Here is a 20,890-nt window from a genome sequence, read left to right as displayed (position 1 = left end):
ACCACAACCTGGTGTCAGTAGATTGCATTTACTGTGTGTGGACGAGCAGACCCAAGTTTGGTTCAGTAGCAATATGTGGTATGATACTCCCAATGAACCACTTGATCACAAGGGTAAACAACCTATACACTTCCAACCATTCTGTATCCAGGCAACAATGTGTTTTTCTCTTTTGATACAGTATTCAATAAATTACATGAGATATTCTATACTTTATTATAAAATAGGCTTTGTGTTAAATGATTTTGTCTCACTGTAGGTTAATGTAAATGTTCTGAGCATGTTGAAGGCAGCCTAGGCTAAGCTATGATGTTCTGTAGGTTAGGTGTATTAAATGCATTTCAACTTATAACATTTTCAACTTATGAAGGGTTTATCAGGATGTAACCCCTTCGTAAATGAAGGAAGATGAGTATATCCTCTACTTCTGTCCCCATAAACCACCCCCTAATTCTATCCCCAGCTCCAGCCAACCACAGAAGTACTTTCTGTCACTACAAATTAGTTTACATTTTTAAAATGTTCCTTGAGTGGAATAATATTGTAGGTACTATATTTCTTTTCTGCTGGTTTCTTTCACCCAGCATTTGTGAGTCATGCAACTTGTGTATATCAATAGTTTATTCATTTTTATTGTTGAATAATGTCCATTACATGGACGTACCATAATTTGTTTATTCATTCATCTGTTAATGAACACTAAGTTCTTTCCAGTTTTTTACTGTAACTAATAAGACTGCTGTGAACATTCACATACACATCTTTGTATGACCAAATGCTTTAATTTCTCTTGGGGAAATACCTGGAAGTGGAATGGCTGGATCATAGGGTAAGTGTATGTTTAACGTTTTAAGAACTGCCAAACTGCTGTCCAAAGTTGTCATAAAATTTTACAATTCTACCAAGAGTGAGAGTATGAGAGTTCCAGTTCCTATCCTTTGCAATACTCAGCATAGTCAATCCTTTTAACTGTAGCTTTTCAAATAGATGATGAATATTAATGTTGAGTACCTTTTCATGTGCTTATTTGCCAGCTCTATAACTCCTTTGGTGAACTGTCTGTCCAAATCTTTTGCCCATCTTTTCACTGAGTTGTGTTTTTCATTGTCGCTTTTGTTTTGCTTTTTATTGAGTTTTGAGCATTCTTTATATATTTTGATATAAGTCCTTTATTAATTATGATTTGAATTTATTTTCTATCAGCCTTAGGCTTGTCTCCATTCTCTTAACACTGTCTCTGGAAACACAGAAGTTTTTTTTATTTTGATGAAGTCCTACTTAAGTTTTTATTTTATGTATTGTGCTTTTGCTTTACACCTAAAATATCTTTGTCTAACCCATGAAAACAAATGTTTTCTCCTGTATTCTACAAGATTTATAGTTTTAGGCTTTGTATTAGGTATATGAAATGTTTTCAGTTAATTTTTGTATATGGTGCAAGGTATGGACCAAAATTCATAACTCTTTTTTTTTTTTTTTTGCATTTGGATAGCCAATTGTCCCAGCAACATGTATTGAAAAGATACATGTTCTCTCCACCGAACTGTTCTGTTTCTTTGTTGAAAACCAGTTGTCCATATATGTGCAGACCTATTTCTGGACCCTGTATTCTGTTCCATTAATGTACTTGTCTATCTTTACATCAATACATTTTCTTGATTATTGGAGATTTGTAATAAGTATTGAAATCACTTATTAGTAGTATTAGTTCTCAAACTTTGTTCTTCTTATTCAAACCTATTTTGACTATTCTAGGTCATTTGAATTTCAATATGAATTTTAGAATTTGTTGTCAATTTCTACCAAAAAACTGATAGGATTTTAATCGGCATTACATGGATTCTATAGATCAATTTGGATAGAATTAACATCTTAACCATCTTGAGTCTTCCGATCAATGAATTTGATACATCTTTCCACTTACTTAGGATTTCTTTTTATCTCACTGTGTATTATAGCTTTCTGTATATAGTTGTTGACCAAATTTTGTCATATTTATCCCTATCTCATAATTTTTGATGCTATTGTAAATGGTATTCATCCTTTCAATTTCTAATTGTTCCTTACTAGTATATGGAAGTACAATTAAACTTATATTTTACACACTACAAATTGCTAAACTCACTAATTAGTTCTAGTAGGTATCTTGTAGATACAGATATTCTATATACAAATTAAAATGTCATCTGAGAATAAGATAAGCTTTGATATGTTATTTTTTGTTTTTATTTAGTTTTCCATATTTTTAATTTCCTTTATGATTTACTCTTTTATATATAGTTATTGCTGTGTGTTATATATGTTGCAAATATTTCAATGTTTCTAGAGACCTTTCTGATATTGATTTCTAATTTAGTTTCATTTTGTATTTAAAGGATGTATTTTTTAAGACTTGAAACTTTTCACATTTATTGAGCCTTGTTTTATAGCCCAGAAGATGGTTTATCTTAATGTTTCTTATACACTGGGGAAAAAAATATATAGTTTGCTGTTGTCTGAAGTGTTATATAAATATCAAATACACCAAGTTGTTAGTGTTTAAGTTTTTATGTCCTTACAGATTTCTACTTGTTCAATTTATTTTTGAGAGGGTGGTATTAAAATTGACTATAATTTTAGATTTCTTTATTTTCCGTCTAGATTTATAAGCTTTTTCCTCATGTATTTTAGAGCTCTGTTATTAGGTGGTAAATATTTAGATTGCTATATCATCTTAATCAGTAGGCTTCTTATCATTATGAAAAATACTTTTTTTTGAAATACCCTTCTTTAGCATTATTTATATTTTTTCTCTGAAATCTAGTGTGTCTAATAATAATATGGCCCTTTCAGCTTTCTTTTGGTTAGTGATAGCATTGGATATCTCTCTTTTTTTTTTTTACTTGTAATCTATTTGGATCTTTATATTTAAGAGTATTTTCTGTAGACATTATATAGTTTGGTCTTGCTTTTATATTCATTCTGACAAATGCTTCCTAACAATTGTGGTACATAGAATGTTTACGTTTAATGTAATTATTGATATGGTTATTTAAGTCTGTCATCTTGCCATATGTTTATTTATGTTCTATTTATTCTTTCAGTTATTTTTCTTCTTTTTCTCCCAGTTCTGTATTGCTGGAGAATTCTTACTGTAAACGCAGTCTCAAAAGGAAATAAAATTTTTTGACATAATTATGGTTCTAGCGATTATTAGCAGAGGTTGCTATTACCATCCTTGTGAAGACATTTAATCACCCCATGTCATTATGAAGGGTGCCAGTTAATTCATTCTAAATTTTTTGCAATCCTTATTAAATTAGCAGAGTACAGATATTGATATGAAAAAATTTGAAATGAACTCATTTCTAATTTCCAACAAAAATCTAAAGGGCATGCTTTTAATAACTCCTGCTGCAAACAAGTATTACATAACAGGTTTCTTGTTGATATAAAAATATAAATATCCCGAGAAATGTTGGATGAACCAAGATCCAACAGAGCATGACTTTTACAGAACTTACTAATTTTTAAGAATCACCACAAAATGCAAACCTATTTCAAAGCAAGTTTGAGGAAGCTGAAAGAAATACTGCCATTATGAGCTCTGAAAATGGAGATACTTGGATGACTTCTGTCTTCATAGCTTATGAGTTCTTAAAATAGGAAAGCCTGTTCTGTAGATTTCACCGAGGCAAATTTGGCATAGACCCTGGCCCGCCTGGAAAAACTCCATTGTGCTAATGTATAAAGCAGAGTTAGGGCCTGTCTCCTTGGCATAGTATGGCCACATAGAAAAGGATGCATATGGCTCTAGTTTAGTTTTTTCCTCAAAGAATTTCCTTGCTGCTTTGAGTACTAGAATTTTTCTCCTTAACTTTGCAAATATTTATACAGCACATGTCTGATAACTCTTTTCTTAAAAAAGGTACAGGCCCTAGAAAGTTAAGAAGGCAAAATGCAATATGCTTAGAAAAATAATTAATAAAAATGCTAGTGTTTTCTTCATTGCTGGTATCCTACAGCCCAGTCCAGGTTCTTACAAAAAGTAAGATCTCTGTAAGCATTTTTGAATCAGTAAATGTCAAAACATGCCACCTCTCATTCAGAAGAGAAGTCTTCTGTGGTATTTTCTCTTATGGACTTTTTCTGACTGCAAGGTTACTATTCATAGTAGGAAACACTGCACTTCAGGGTATAAATTATGGCCATTATCTAGGCTGGGGATAGGAAACTCCCCTCGCCCCAACAAGAACTTGCAATGATGTTGTGGAAACAGGACATAAAAAGATGAGTTACAATAAAATGTAATAGTAAAATCAATAGAGCTACAGAAACTGAAAAGATTGAGAAGAGAGAAGGTGGGAGATGAGTAAGATGTTGATATTTGGGTGAGAGTGAGAAGGGAATAAAATATACTAATTGGGAATGTATGCCTGGAGGCAAATTCTGTGAACAAATCAATAGTTTTTTGTTTGTTTGTTTTGGTTTTGTTTTGCTTTTTGTTTTTTTGTGTTGTTTTTTTTTTTTGCTAGGGCTGGTATATTCCTGTAGTGAGCGTGAAATATGAAGAGGTATCCAAGAGTCAAATTATGGAAGACAATGAATGCCAGTCTATGACAATTGAACCCTGCGTTTCTTAAGCAAAGTTAGTGGGTGAAAATGGTGTTAACAGAAAATCAAACCCGCAGAATTTGATAAAAAGAATTGGAAGACCTAGAAGGTAGAGTAGAGGGACCATTAGCAGGCTTCAGAAATGGCTTCAGATATGATGTGGTCAGAACCTGGTAGTGATGATGGGAATCAGATAAAAGATATGGATAAAAGAGCCATTAAAATGGAAGCCTGGCTCTGGGGAAAGAGGGTATTTGAAATAATTATTCCAACTATTCAAGGCTGAGTTCTTATAAGCATGAGGGCACATTTCATGGGAATGAGAAGATGTGCATTTTGGAAAATGATGATAAATTCAGTTTTAGATATGTTGAGTTTTGAGGTGAAAGGTCAAATAAGACATTTATAGCAAAATTTTGAATATCCAAGTTAGAAACTTAAATATGGCAATGATAAACATTCAACTGCATAGACCTGGGAAATAAATTCACAAAAGTAGGATAGAGAGGAAAAAGAGATGTGAGATAAGTGCAGAACCACATTTAAGTGGGTGGGGGGGTGTAGAAGAGACCATGAGGAATAAGTCAGTTAGATGATTGAAAAATTAGACACTTCAGTATAATGTAAAGCAAATAATGATACCCAAATTTTTCCATTGTATTTACAGTTACAGAATGCCAAAGGAAAATCAAACTTGATGTAAGCCATTAAATTAGTGATTAGTAGGACATCAATAAATAAATACCAGAGAAAGTTACAAAATGTTAGTTTGCAAACTAGGGCCTAATTAAATGCATAAATAATTCAAAACAACTGAAAATAAAATTCTTTGAATATGAATTATTGCTAATGCAAATATTATACATGGCTTTATTTTATTAATTTTCTATTTTTTAATCCACTGATATCTATAATTTATATTAAAATTCATTTTGTGTTGTAGAGTTCTATGCGTTTTTAAAATGTGTAATGTCATAGATCTATTACTATTACAGAATCATATAGATTAGTATTTTGTACGCCTAAAAATCCATTTTTTTAAAAAAATTTTTTTAATCCATTTCTTGTTCTTCACCTATTCACCTTTCCCCTTCTGCCCTCCTTTTGACAACCACTGTTCATTTTACTGTCTCTATTGTTTTGTCTTTTTCAGAATGTCAATCAGTTGGAATCATACATTATATATCCTCTTCAGATCAACTTCTTTAACTTGCCAATATGAATTTAAAGTCCTTTCATTTCTTTTTGTGGCTTGATAGCTCATTTATTCTTATCACTGAATAATATTTCGTCTTATGGATGTACCACAGTCGGTTTATCCATTTACCTATTGAAGTATACCTTTTTTTACCTCTAAGTTTTGGCCACTATGCACAAAGTTGCTGTAAACATTTATGTGCAGGTTTTTATGTAGACATAAGTTTTCAACTCAGTTGGGTACATATTGAGGAGTTTGAGTGTTTGGATCATATGGTAACATTATATTTAGATTCATAAGAAATTACCAAAATGTCTTTCAAAATGGTTATACTTTTGCATTCTGACCAGCAATAAATGACAGTTCCTGTTGCTCTGCACCCTTGCCAAAATTTGGTGTTGCTATTTTTCTAATCTCGGTCTAAATAGGTATGTAGTAGTATCTCATTGTTTTAATTTTGAATTTCCTAATGATTTATGATGTTGCACATCTTTTCGTATGCTTGTCATCTGTATATCTTGTTGGTTAAGGGTCTTTTCATATATTTTATCCATTTTTTATTCAGTTGTTTGCTTTCTTACTGTTAAATTTTACGATTTCTTTGTATGTTTTGGATAAAAGTCTTTATCAGATATGTGTTTTACAAATATTTTCTCCCAGGCTTTGGCTTGTAGTTCTCCCAGGCTTTGGCTTGTATTTGTCTTAGTGTCGTTCACAGAGCAAAAGTTTTTAATTTCAAAAAGACCAACCTATCACATTTTTCTTTCATGGAGTACATTTTTGGTGTTCCATTTAATAAGTCATTGCCAAACCCAACATCAGACATTCTCTTAGTTTATCTTCTAAAAATTTTACAGTTTTGCATTTCATATTTAGGCCAATGATTTATTTTGAGTTAATATTTGTGAAAGGCATAGGTCTATGTCTAGATTCATTTTTTAAAATTGTATATGGATGTCCAGTTGTTCCAGCATCATTTGTTGAAAAGACTATTCTTTCTCCATTGAATTGCCTTTGCCCTGTGTCAAAGATCAAATGACTGTATTTGTGTGGGTCTGTTTCTGGGCTGTCTGTTGTGATCAATTGATCTAGTTTTCTATTCTTTAACCAATACCACACATCTTGATTATGGTAGCTTTATATTGTCTTGAAGTTGGTTAGTGCCAATTCTCTGACTTTGTTTTTCTTCTCCTGTACTATGTTGGTTATTCTAGGTCTTTTGATTTTTCATTTAAACTTCAGAATCAATATAACTTGCTGGGATTTTGATTGAGATTGTGTTAAACAGATTGCATTGGCAAGAATTGACATCTTAGCATTATTGAATAACCATTTCTCCAAACCTGATATACACATGTCCAACAAGCACATGGAAAGATGCTCAAGAATAGTCAGTAGTGAAATGCAAATTAAAACCACAGTGAGATACCACTTCACTCCCATTAGAATGGCTACCATTATTTAAAAAAAAAGCACACACAAAGAATTACCATATGACCCAACAATTTCACTTCTAGGTATATATACCAAATAACTGAAAACAGGTACTTAACAAATACTTGGATATGTGTGCTTACAGCAGCACTATTTGAAGTAGCCAAAAGGTGGGAACAGTTCAAGTGTCCATTAACAGATAAACAGATAAGCAAAATGTGATGTAAACATACAATAGAATATTATTCAGCCATAAAAATCAATGATATGCTGACCTAAATAGACATTTTTCCAAAGAAGACATACGGATGGCCAAGAAGCACCTGAAAAGATGTTCAAAATCGCTAATTATTAGAGAAATGCAAATCAAAACTGCAATGAGGTATCACCTCACACCGGTCAGAATGACCATTATCATAAAGTCTACACATAATAAATGCTATAGAGGGTATGGAAAGGGAACTCTCCTACATTGTTGGTGGGAATGTAAATTTGTGCAGCCACTATGGAGAACAGTATGGAGGTTTCTTAAAAAACTAACAATAGAGCTACCATATGATCCAGCAATCCCACTCATGGGCATATATCTGGAGAAAACTGTAATTGGAAAAGACATATGCACCCCAATGTTCATTGCAGCACTACTTACAATAGCTAAGATGTGGAAGCAACTAAAACGCCCATTGACAGATGGACGGATAAAGAAGATGTGGTCTATATATACAATGGAATATTACTCAGCCATAAAAAAGAATGAAATAATGCCATTGGCAGCAACATGGATGGACCTAGAGATTATCATACTAAGAGAAGCAAGCCAGACACAGAAAGACAAATATCATAGGATATCACTAATATGTGGAATCTAAAATTTAAAAAAGACACAAATGAACTTATTTCCAGAAGAGAGGGGGACTCACAGACATAGAAAACAACTTTATGGTTACCAAAGGGGAAAGGGGGTGTGTGAGGTATAAATTAGGAAGCTGGGATTAACATATACACAGTACAGTACTATGTACAAAATAGATAACCAACAAGGACCTACTGTATAGCACAGGGAACTATACTCAATATTATGTAATAACCTATAAGGGAAAATAATCTGAAAAAGAATATGTACTGTACACCTGAAACTTGTAAACCTGTAAATCAACTATACTTCAATTAAAAATTTTTTTAAATGAATGATGTGCTAATACATAGTACAACATAGATGATTCTTGAAAACATTATATTAAATGAAAGAAGCCAGACACAAAAGGTCACATATTGAATGATTTCATTCATATTAAATATCCAGAGTAGGTAAATCCTTAGAGGCAGAAAACTGATGGAGGGTGAGGGGGTTAATGGGAAGTAATTGCTTAATGGTTAGCGAGTTTTTCTTTTACGTTGATAAAATGCTTTGGAAGTAGACAGAAACAGTGGTTGCGCAAAATTCTGAATGTACGTAATGCCACTGGATTGATCTCCTGTGAAAGGGTTAATTTTATGTTATGTGAACTTCACCTCAAAAAAAAATTTTTTTTTAAGCATCTCTATTTGAAGGCATTAGAGAGTGATCCAGGCAGGACTTGATAAGCCCTGGTCCTGAGGAGAAAGGAAGCGAATTTTAGCAATTCTGACATTTAGTACTTTTTCTGCATTAAACCATTTGCTGATTCTAAGCATCAGCTCAGGGGCTAAATAACTGAGCTGAAAGAAGTAAATGATAAAATCAGAAGCTCAGCAAAACTTTCAATAATTTTATGGGACTAAGATTGGGTGTAAAGTGTGGGACAAAAATTACAGTTCTGTTTCCAATAATGAAGAGAGGCTCAAACAAACTAGAATAAGGATGAATTAGAAACAGACCAGCCTCAAGTAGACAAACTCAGCTAAAAAACACCTCATTCCTAATTGAATTATGTGTTCCTACCCAAAAGAATGCCAGAAGCAAACTTGAATCCTTCTGCAGGAATGTAAAATCATCCAGGTCTCTAATAATAATGAGTGTCTTGGTCAAGCTAATGAGAGCAAAGATGGAGTGTAAGGGATGGACGTAAAATGAAGTTAACTGAACTATCGACCATCAATTTGAGTTTGAGGGCAGGGAAGGAGTCAGAAGGAAGAGACTCAGAATTAAAATTTGAGCATCTAGGAGGATAGTAGTGGTATCACTTGAGTAGGACATACAGGAGGAGTGGGTTTAAGAAATGAAAGAGTAAATAAGCTTGGATGGGGATTTACTATACTTTGAAGTATCTGTGGATTTGTTCCAGGTGGAAATGTGTCCTGTTACAGGAAAACTGTCTAGAAAAACAGTATTTTTTATACGTTTGGACCTGACTCTTTGCATTTGCCATCACTGGGCAGCCTGACTATACATGATGTGAATGCCACCTGTTACAAAGTTCATCTGAAATAGCTATGTGGTTAAAGTCGAAAAAGTACAGATTGTCATGTTGGTAATGAACTCTCTTAAGTGCATAAAAGAAAATAAATTTATAAAAGTGAAATGGAAGTATTACTTTACATATATGAAGTAGAATTCCTAAGCTCACAGTCAATTAAAAAAAATTTTATCTCAGCGTAGTTTTTCCATTCAACTGTGAATTTGATACTACTGAAATATCAGTATATGCTGGAAACACATTCTCCTCAGTTTGCAACTTTACAGAAGACATTCCTGTCTCAATCCCAGGTTATACAGAAAGCTTTAATAATATTTGAAAACTGTATATAACTAAAAAATGATTTACATTTTCAATTGTTTGCAAGCCTTCATCTAATTTATATTACATATCTTAACACATGATATTCTATGTTAATTTCTTTCTCTCTCAGCATATTTACCTAAAAATCCCTTTCCAAGGAATTTTACTTCTTTCCATTGAGAGCAGTGGTTTTTAAATCAGCTCTGAGCTTTATAAGGAAACAAACAATTGATGAAAATTGATGAATTCATTTAGAAACAGATTATATAAAGTAAAATATGCACTTATTGTATTTGATATAAACATATACCTTATAAATATATTTTTTTCTTTATTATAGTAAAGAGAGAGTGGCAGAGATCTAAAAAGAATGTCTATATTGGATACACATGAAGAATGAATAACAAGGGGGTTTACAAAGCATTTCATGAAAGGAAAAGTATACACCTTTGTTTTGGTAGAAAGATCAAATGGTTGATTTGGGAAATTTTAAAAAACAACTATATCCATTTTCAGAAAAGTGGTGAAAGTGTCTAAGAGCCAATCTATAACAACTGATCCAGAATCTTAGTTCATCTACTTAGATTTCAGCTCATACTCATGTCCTCCTCATAGACAATAGAGAGTTCCCTATTGCAGAGCTCATTTAAAGCTAATCCAAGACATTAAAAGTCCCTGATTATTGAAAGTAGTCCCTGCCAACTACTTGCTATAATGTCATAGGCAGAGATACTCCTGAATCATCCCCTCAGATGGAAGACTGGATAAATCCACTGGCATTTGGAAAGGACTGAACCTATAAAAGCAGGACCCTGAGGTACTGTATCTGACCTAGACCTCTAGAAAAAAATTTAAAAAAAAAACTTTTATTTATCATTGAGCAAAGACAGATAATATAAATTAATAGCAAAATTCAATTATAAGCCAAGCAACACACACAAGCCACTGAACTCTTCAGACAGACAATCACATAATAAGATCTAAGTAATACAATAGTCCTATGCCATCATAAAAGTAATCACTCATTAATCAAAGTTGGTAAAATCTAACATTGCTTATCCTACATAGTTTGGTTACATTGCATATTTTATGGTTACATTAGCTAAAAATGGATTATAGGTTTTGGCTAGTGAGTCCCTCACTACAAATATACATGGTAGATTAATTTTTCAATTAAAATTTAGATTACATGAGAGGAATTCAGAATCATTATGAAATACCATTTAATTTTCTATTTAACCAAAGTGACAGTAGAAGATGTTAAAGGCAAAAACAGAAGGTTGTATAGTTGTTAATATTGAAAAGACTGGGTTTTCTTAAGTAATCAAAGACCTGATAAAGACAATGTGAAGCACAGTAAATTATTTTAAGATGGAAAATCTTTGCCGTTCAGGCAGATTACTTAAATGTAAAGCAAAATCTTTGTTTACAATTTCTTAGAAGACCAACATCTAAACAAACTTTGTCCTTTCAACAGAAAGAAAATCAAATTCTAATTTTGCACCAGCATACTTTTAATATTAAACCTCATTTTTTAAAAATTTAAATAAATCCCTTTGAATCTTAGCAAGCTTGAGCACATATAAAATTTCTTTCCCAGGATTCCTTTTCCACAAACCTTCTAAACTTTCTTACATCCATTCAGTTTTTGTCCTATTTTTTTTTCCTTTTACTCATTCTGGAACAGCCAGTCACTTTACTTTCCTTACCTACTTTTTGTACACAGTTCTTTCTTTTCACCCTCTAAGTAGTTTTAATTACATATATTTATTAGAATTCTTAACCCTTAGAATCCTTAATTCCTAGTGAAAACTAAGAAGTAAGCAATTGTGGACTGTCTGTTATGCTAGCATTCTGTATATTGGCAAATTTATAAATACATTTCTGAATTTCTAGAAGTATTGATGTATTCCTCCTCATAGTAAATATTCCAGTGTGGCACAGACATGTTTACTAGTAGACCCAAATATCTCTAGCTCCTTGGTAAAAGAAAGCCAAAAATGAATAAACCTGTGTTCAGTAATTAATTTTTCAGTATTTTACCTTATTCCAAAACAGTCTAGATATTCAATGAATATTCATCATTTAATTTTCTCAGCATAACTGTAAGGATTCAAGTTACCAAAAAGATTTTGGAAACTATTTTTAAGTAGACATACCATAAAGCATAGTTATTGTTGAAAAGCTCATTTATAAACTTTTATCTTACTTATTTCTATTTAACTTATTTGTTCTTAACAATATATTTAGATTACTTGTGAAAATTTCATGAGACATTGAACAGCTAATCATCACCTTAAGTTCTCTTACTGACAAATTCTGTAACAGAGATAACATGAGCTTATTTGACTTTTAGTAAACCTAGGTAGAATAAAAGTTACATGCCTGCATTATATTTACTATTAATAGCTCTAAAGATATGCCTGTTTTAATTAAACCAACAAGCTTAAACTAGCTTTTATTTGCTGAAGACTATCCTAGATCACTTGAATTTGAAAAATGTTTGGTTTAGTTTCTATATTTCTGAGAGTATGCTTGATTTATATAAATGCTTAGTTTTCTTTAAGCCAGTTAAATTGACATCTTTACAAATTAATTTTGGAAATTCCATTGGAGGTAGAAAGAAAATCACTCATCTATATAACATACATACATAGATATACATAAACATATAGAGAGATGTAAACAGAGATCTTACAGCTCTGGGTTCATAGAGGAGACTGGGTAGAACATTTACTTCTCAAAGGCACAAAGAAAAGATATCAGTTTCTCTAGGAAGAGTTTTGTTTTTTTTTTTCTAAGTCCAGATCTTTTGCAATATCGGCAAGCCTCTTAAGATGCATACAGGAGGTTTGGGGACTGGTCAAAAGGATAGGTGGCCTTTGAATTATTTTTAGAGCTGCATTTCTGTTCTTGTAAAGACTGGATTTGTAAAACGAGTACAGTTGTTTTTTCACTCCTCAAAGAATTGGGTTGCAACCAGAATGATATCAAGAGGCTGACCCAGCCATCCAACTACATTATCTTTAATTTGTTTCTTTATATCAAGGAGAAGATTTTCAACTAAGGTGGAAATAAAAAATTCCTATGTTCTACACTTGGAACATATCTTTGGAATGTTGAGGCAAACCCTTCCACAAAGGCCTCAGAATCTTAGCTTAGGGAAGAAAGCCTTAAAAAAAAAAAAATGCTCCTATCAGGCTTTGAATATCAGCTTTCAATTTCACCATAGAGATTTCTTAGAAAATCTTATCAGGTTTCAGCTGGGACAAATAGTCAATATTCCTGGAAGTACTGAACAATCCCATGGATGTAAGAAGCATCCCCAAAGAAAGTAAAGAAGATACCACCCTCCTAAGATCCAGAGCCACGCCCAAGGAAAACCAAAAGAAAGACAGACAATTTCCCTGAGAGCCGGCAACAACTGGTGGGACCCTAGCCATAAATGGAGTGAAACCCACATTTCTGTTAAGCCATATTTCGGGGTCCCCAACCTGACGGTTAAGCTGCCTGGACACACAAGAACCTGTGTGCCCCAGTCAGGCAGAAAGCCAAGTTCTTAGGACACAGAACAAGAAGCCAAACAAGAAGGCAATAGCTGTCCCTGGAGAGGATGGATCAACAACCAAAGAGTACCTGAAAGCAAATTTACAAGTCACAATTCAGAGATCTAACTCTTACACACGTTTTTTCTTGCCAGTGTGAAAGAAAGGGGCAATATGAAATTTCACCTTCCTCTTTTACCCAGGGAACAAAAACAGACATCTGGGAGAGCTTTGGTAAAAATTCTTACCCTTTGCTGGCTTCTGTCAGTTTTCCCAGCATCCTTTCTACAGGCTCTAGAGCAAGTGGGTTGTCCCAGCAAATCTCTCCCTTGTCACCAGAAACTGTGGAGAAGGAAAAGTCATTTCCCTCTATCCTTTATGGTGAACGTTTGGCTGAGACCCCTTTTTCTTTAGAGCACCTGGTAAATGGATAAGCTAATCTAGGTTAAAAGTTCTCCACTGTGGCCACTGTAATTCAAGATGATCTTTGGTAAAGTTAACCCACTCGCGCAGTTTTAAAGCAAAATTTTACCCACCTGAAACCTCACACTGGACCCAGGCAGACCCAGCCCTACCCCAGACCCAGAAATGCTCCAAGTCTGAAAGCTCGTGATGCAAAAGCTGCAGTGCTACGATGGGAGAGGGACTTACTCCCCACCTCCAAAGGAAGCAAGAAAACAGTGAACTGAAGGGGCTCGACAGGTACCTTCACCTGCTGGCTCACTGCTCCTGGGGCCGTTGGGGGTCTCTTCAGTTCCCTCTTCCAACTCCAGGACTGTTAAAAGATAAACTGAGGCATGTTAAATTTAAGCATTTATTTGAGCAAAAATCAATTCCAACCTGAGCTCTGAGGACATGTAGGAAATGAAAAACCTTTATAGGCAGAAGGGAGCAGGAACAAGAAAGTTATACTAACAAAGAAGTGGGTTGGTTATTACAAAGTTACTTTCCTTTAGGGGATGGCAAAGATCTGTTACCTAATCGACAGATTACCTAACTAGTGCTGATCAGGTGATCCTTGAAGGACTGAAGATTCATTTTCTGGGAGAGCCAAAACGTTAATTAAGTCTTGGTTTGATGACATGGGATTTAGCATAAGCAACTCAATTTTGGGCCTGTTGTCTTGTTTTTAACACACCTTAATGAACTAAATCCTGTGTAATGCAGAGATTTATCATGTAAAGGTAATTAGTTTCATTAATTAGACTGAGGTGGCTCTAATGCCACGGCAGCCAATGTAAGCAAACCAAAATCTAAGCCTATAAGTGCCTCAAGGACATGAAATTAAAACGCTAAGGACAACCGATTACAAACAGCCAACTAGGATTTAAGCTACAGCCAATCAATAATCTTCTTACTTTGCTTCCAAACTTTCTCTACATAAGTCTCTCCTCAAGCTCCTGTCAGCAGTGGGATCCTAACCACTTCTGGTTTGCTGCTGCCCAATCTGAATCACTTTTTGCTCAAACTCTTAAAAGTTTTAATATACCTCAGTTCATGTTTTAACAGCTCCAAATGACTTTTTATCATTTTTCTGGATTCTCCTTTGATACTTAAGCTTCCAGTTCTGTTCAAAACCCAGTGTCTGGCAGTAACAACTTTCCAAGTCTTATTTGATAATTCGAATTCATTGCAAGATGAGAAACTGTGACAGAGAAGAATAAATCTGACTCCGTATTGGATCTATTCCTTTAGCTCTAACCCTTGTGCTCTGTTGCCTGTGCTTGGTCACGCTGGCTCTGCATCTAAGCGAGTATTGCCTATAGCCAGAAATATGCAAGATAGCCCATTCTCAAGGCTCTGACCTTTATAAAAAGTTGCAGAGCAGAAAATAACAATTGTCTTGTTGGAGGTTTACAGGAACATTGTGAGCAGACCTACATGGACAGCTGCGAGAACAAAGGGTTCCTGCACCAAGAAATTTGTTAACAACCAGCCACGGTGCTCCTGCACTGCCTTTTTGTATAAAAGCAGCCTGAATCCTTACTCGGGTAGATGGTTCTTTGGGACATTAATCCACCATCTTCTTGGTCTGCTGGCTTTCTGAATAAAGTTGCTGTTCCTTGCCCCACCAACTAGCCTATTTAGTGGCCTGTCCTGTGGTGAGCAGTACAAGCTTGGACTCGGTAACAAAACAAGATAACAGAGCTAATTGGAATTGGATAGAAGAATAAGCTTCCTGCTTTAAGTCTCTTGGCTTTAACAGACCCACTAGATTCATGGTAAAGGAGGGGCCTTTTAAACTCCCTGTTTGTAGCTCTGTTTGCCTTGGCTACAGTGGCTGAAATTTTAGCTGATATCAAGTGGTATGTAAGTTACAATATTTTGCTATGCTGGGGACATTTCCTTTGCGATTAGATGGGCTAATAAGGGAAATCCTTCTACCTAATATGCTTGTTTTATGAAGAGACTATTTTTGGAGTGGTCAAAACACAGGCTTTGGGGTTCAACAGATTTGACTATAAGCCCCATTTAGTGGTGTATGGGTTTAGGCAAGATGCTTTAACTTGCTAAGCTTCAATTATCTCATCTGTAGCCTAGAACAATACTGGACTCTTATAGAGCTGCTGTAGGGATTAAACGGTATAACGCGTTAACCATATCGCGGATAGGAAAGGTCACACACCATAAGCATTAACGAAGTTAGAGTTTATAATGATGATGACTTTTTATTGGAGAAGACAAATCTATATTCATACTTTAAAATTTGTCTGAGAGGGCTTCCCTGGTGGTGCAGTGGTTGAGAGTCCGCCTGCCGATGCAGGGGACACGGGTTTGTGCCCCGGTCCGGGAAGATCCCACATGCGGCGGAGTGGGTAGGCCCGTGAGCCATGGCCGCTGAGCCTGCGCGTCCGGAGCCTGTGCTCCGCAACGGGAGAGGCCACAACAGTGAGATGCCCGTGTACCGCAAAAAAAAAAAAAAAAAAAAAAAAAAAAAAAAAATTTATCTGAGAGGTTTTTCTATCTTGCATTATACGAATTAGCATAGTATCAGGGGAGTGTGTCATCATGAATCTGTAGTAAAATAACTGTGATAGCCTACAATAATTCTATTTAATTAATACTTTTAAGGAAAGTAAATTGGTTATTTTGCCCTGCAGAGGGCTAAAAAAGACTCCATTGAGTCTATTTATTCCAATAATACAATGGGTTCCATTTAATAACTATGAAAAACTAATTTTGACTAATTTTACAAAATTAATTAATTTTGGAATCGGTAGTCATACTTTTCAGTTCCTCCTTCATGTAATTTTCAGAAAAAACTATAATTGGAAAGATATTTTAGTGAGGGAATATATAACTTTGATGTAGCCTATATCCTTGATTTAAAGTAAAGTTTTAGTCCATTGTTGATGGTGGAAGTAGTTTGAAAGTTTTACAGCTTTGCTATGCAATCTGACCTTTACAACACCCCAAAAATGGAATGCTTACATGCCATGCTTAAATTCCATCTTACAATATGGTAATGCCATTCTTTTCCAACATAGCATAGTCATTTTAGACCACTGTAAGCTTGACACCTGATTTCACTTTAACAGCACCTGCCCGGAGTACAATTAGCAGTCCATTTTTAAAGGAGGATTTCCATACTGCACAGATGGCATTCCTCATACCAGACAAGCAATGATGTATGTTTGGAAACCAGCCAAACTGTCTGCAAAAAAAATTGTGAGAATTTCAAGACAGGCACCTGAGCAGACGGAAATTTTTCCCTTTTCTCTCCAACTATAAATGAACATCTGTTAGAGCCTATTCTCCTTAACTTTTCTTTCTATTTATTCTCATCCGACTTGGTATATTATTAGTACAATTTCAAAGACTATAACCAAATTTTTGCTTTGGCTTGTGACACCCATGTACTGCCCATTAAGAAAATGTACCAGAGCTCCATTTTACAACGAATTTGGATCTACAGGTATATCTTTGAATGGATGTCATGTCATTTCACTCATGAATTAATTCAACAAATATTTACTGCTTGCTACAACTGAAACCATGCGCCACGGGCTTAACAGAAGCTGACGGCTAAGGGGAACTCTAGAGCTTGTCCTGAAGAGCAACAGATATGGGAACAGCTTGTCAAAACCCCTCTGCTTGTAAAGGGCCTTCACTGATGAAGCTGGCGATATTTTTCCTTTTTCTTTCCCTCTCTTTCATTGCCTACCTTCCCAGCTTCAAGTAGCCCAGTTGTTTTACAGGAACTTGGAGTCAGCTCTCGTCCAGTGCGAGCCCGCTAAGGCCGGTTGGGCCCACCGACCCTAAAACTGGACCTGTGCAGATGAATGGCCTTTTGAAGTCTGAGGACTGGAAAATTCCACCCTCAGATCCTTCTAAGCCAGCGGTCCCCAACCTTTTTGGCACCAGGGACCGGTTTCGTGGAAGAAAATTTTTCCACAGACAGGGGTGGGGGAGGGGTGGTCAGGCGGTCATGGGAGCGATGGAGAGCGCTGGGGAGTGCTGGGGAGCTGCAGATGAAGCTTCCCTGGCTCACCTGCTGCCCACCTCCTGCTGTGCAGCCGGTTCCTCAAAGGCCGTGGAACGGTCCCGGTAGCGGTCCGCGGCCTGGGGTTTGGGGACTCCTGTCCTAAGCGCCTCCATTTTGAATACGCAGCTGCAATTCCGCAGTGACGGAATACGCCTCCGCAGATTACGTCACCTCTTCCCGCTTCCAATCACCTTTCGCCAGCTTAGAACCACCAGGCGCAGCCCATAAATATCCCAACCCCCTTGCCTCCGTGGAGGCGGATCTAAGACTTGTTCTCTGTTTCCTTGCTTGGCTGCCTTGTGAATAAACTCTTTCTTGGTTGCAAACCTTGGCTTCTCAGCATTTGGCTTGCCGCTCACAGGGCAAAGGAACTTGGTTCAGTAATATAACCTTTCAAGCACAGGATCGATGTTTATAATTGCGCAAATCATGCGTTGCTCACCGCCAGGGCATGTCATTTACTTCACAATTACCATTGCAGTTTTACAACGCACACTCTGCTCACTGAGCATGGCATTCTGATATTTTGAGGCAGGAGTGCCCTTTTGTAATTCCCACAGATTCAGGATATGGGCTGGTGGTCGGGCTTCCAAGGACAGTTCAACGTACTGGAGACAGAGTAATGAGCCCAATACACAAAGTCCTTGCTCCCAGAAAGTCTGCAATCAATAAGGGGAAAAAAATCAGTAGATACCTTCCTAACAGCTAAAAAGGAAAAAACAATACTACTTAAAGGGGTAGAATGTGACAGGTGGTGCCGTTTTATTTAAGATCAGGGATTGCCTATGTAAGGAAGTGGAAGCCTAAAGGAAATGAGGGAGTAAGTCCGAGACCTATGTCGTGGAAGAGCATTCCAGGCAGAGGGGTTGGGGAATGCGAGGCCTGAATGAGAGAGGCATGAACTCAGCGTGGTCAAGGGTAGGCAGGAAGCCAAGAGTGGTTGGAGCTGAGGCCGTGCAGAGAAAGTATTGGCAGACAAGTCAGCAGTTTGTGGCCAGATTTGCCTGTCTTGAGGCCCAGGTGAAGGTTTTGGTTTTTATTCTGAGCCACTGGAGTATTGTACGCAAAGGAGGGACATGATCTGATTTGCCTTTTAAAAACATCTACAAATGTTACATTATGGACTACAGCTTTCGCTTGAAATTTTACATTTGCAAGAGTCCCCATGAACCATTTATTAATCTGATTTGCATTTTAAAGGGACCACTCTGACCGCAGTGTGGAGAACTGATTATAGCAGAAGAGGAATGGAAATGAGGACAACTATTTTCATGTGTTAAATTTCCCTAAATAGTTTGTAAGTGGCTTTAGCATAGGACCACTGTATTCTTCTGTCCTTCTGCCCAGAGAACCACCTAGAATTTCAAATGCTGTTTGGAAAACAGTAACTTTCATAAGCATAGGTAGGTGTGTAAATTGGTATTTTTAGGCGGGAAATCGGCAATGTGTACAAAAATTCCTAGCAATGAGCACACCTCCTTGTCCCAAATAATCTACTTCCTATAAAAATCCCTTCATGGGAAAAATCAGATTTTGCAAAGAGGAATGTAAAAAGAAGTTCATTTCAATATTGTTTAGGGAAAATTTGGGGGAGGGGGAGTAAATACTCGCTAATAAAGGATTTATTCAATATTGCATACTACATCCACATAAGGGAATACTATTTAGGTATTAAATATGCTTATATTATTAAAACCAAACCAAAACAAAACAAACAGCTTACAGAGCAGCATGTATGCTCTTTCAACTATTACTCAAAATATACATTTTTACTGAAAAATATTTTCTAAAATTTTGTGTAATGTAAATAAAAAGTTCCTGTTACCCATATATATTCCAAGAACATGCAGACGGCATCTCTCCTAAGAAAACATCTACACATAATTTGAATATTGCCAACAAGTAAGCCTAAATCTAGTTAAAGAAGCTTGCACAATTTCTATGTCAATAGTACATTTTAGTAATCAGGGTAACAGTAAAGATGCTGATAGAATCTTCACGAGGCTACCAGATAAGAGTATGGTCACAATTAAGCATCTTTTCATTTAATCAATCTGACTTGTGGTCTGTTGTCAGACTGAACATTCTAATAAGACAAAGTCTCCTTATAAATGTTCTGACTCTAACCTCATGAGTGGTATGACATTCAGTAAGTATTTCATTTTAGATACAATTGATAGATCTTGTCCATCATCATTCTTTGACATCAGCTAAAATTGCATCTTTCCACAGAGCCAAAACTTGTGGTGGTCCGAGAGGCAAATTCGAAAAGAATATCTAATGAATTCTAAAAGAAGTTGAGCTGATGCTACTTTTATAAAATTTCTAATGTCATGAGTTACTTTATCTTTTTCTATTGAACAATTGAAGAAGTCTTTTTCAATTTTATCACTTTAGATAAAATGTTCTCTGTCCACTTTTTCAATGTTTTTAAACACTTAAACATTCTCTTACACTTTACAGGCCTGATGTCATGAAAAATTACTATATCCCAGTGTTGGCAAATCCAAAGAAAATTGAACTCTGCCCTAAAGAAAGTGAAAGCCAAGCAAATAATTTACCTAGGATTAGTAGTCTGGCTTTAAACGTATAGTGTGGGTCTAACGTTTCATCAAACTGAGCAAGTAATGATATATTTTTAAAGTTAACATGTGTACTAAATATAAAAATAATATTTAATGTTTTCAACTACCAATATTATTAACATGTATGCAAGAATGCAATGTATGTTTAATACTTTTAGGATAGTGTAATTGTTCCTTAACATTGTGATTTCTTTCATTTAAAGCAAATACATGTTTGTGTCAGTGCATTTAGTTCATAAAAGGCACAAATATAAATTATAGCCTAAACTTGATATTACTATATACTAAATCACTATATCATCCCTTACATGAAGTGGATGTGACAATAATTTATATTTACAAATTCATTC

General features: G+C 35.4%; 1 protein-coding gene across 2 annotated transcripts in view; it reads right to left on the bottom strand.

Moving 5' to 3' along the window:
- The window catches only part of AGMO (alkylglycerol monooxygenase), a 373,312-nt gene extending 355,251 nt beyond the window's left edge, over nt 1-18,061 (bottom strand). The window contains exons 1-2 of one of the 2 annotated variants that reach the window (XM_060020429.1): nt 17,962-18,061; nt 13,718-13,811 (exon numbers count right to left, since the gene is read on the bottom strand). The gene's annotated coding sequence lies outside the window, so the exon portion shown is untranslated. The remainder of the gene's footprint in view (nt 1-13,717; nt 13,812-17,961) is intronic. The other variant, XM_060020430.1, reaches the window with a different exon arrangement.
- Between the last annotated feature and the right edge of the window lie 2,829 nt (nt 18,062-20,890).

This window comes from Delphinus delphis, chromosome 9 (assembly GCF_949987515.2).
Source record: "Delphinus delphis chromosome 9, mDelDel1.2, whole genome shotgun sequence".
NCBI lineage: Eukaryota > Metazoa > Chordata > Mammalia > Artiodactyla > Delphinidae > Delphinus > Delphinus delphis.
The sequence above is the reverse complement of the archived record's forward strand: the minus strand, read 5'-3'. Positions and strand labels throughout refer to the sequence as shown.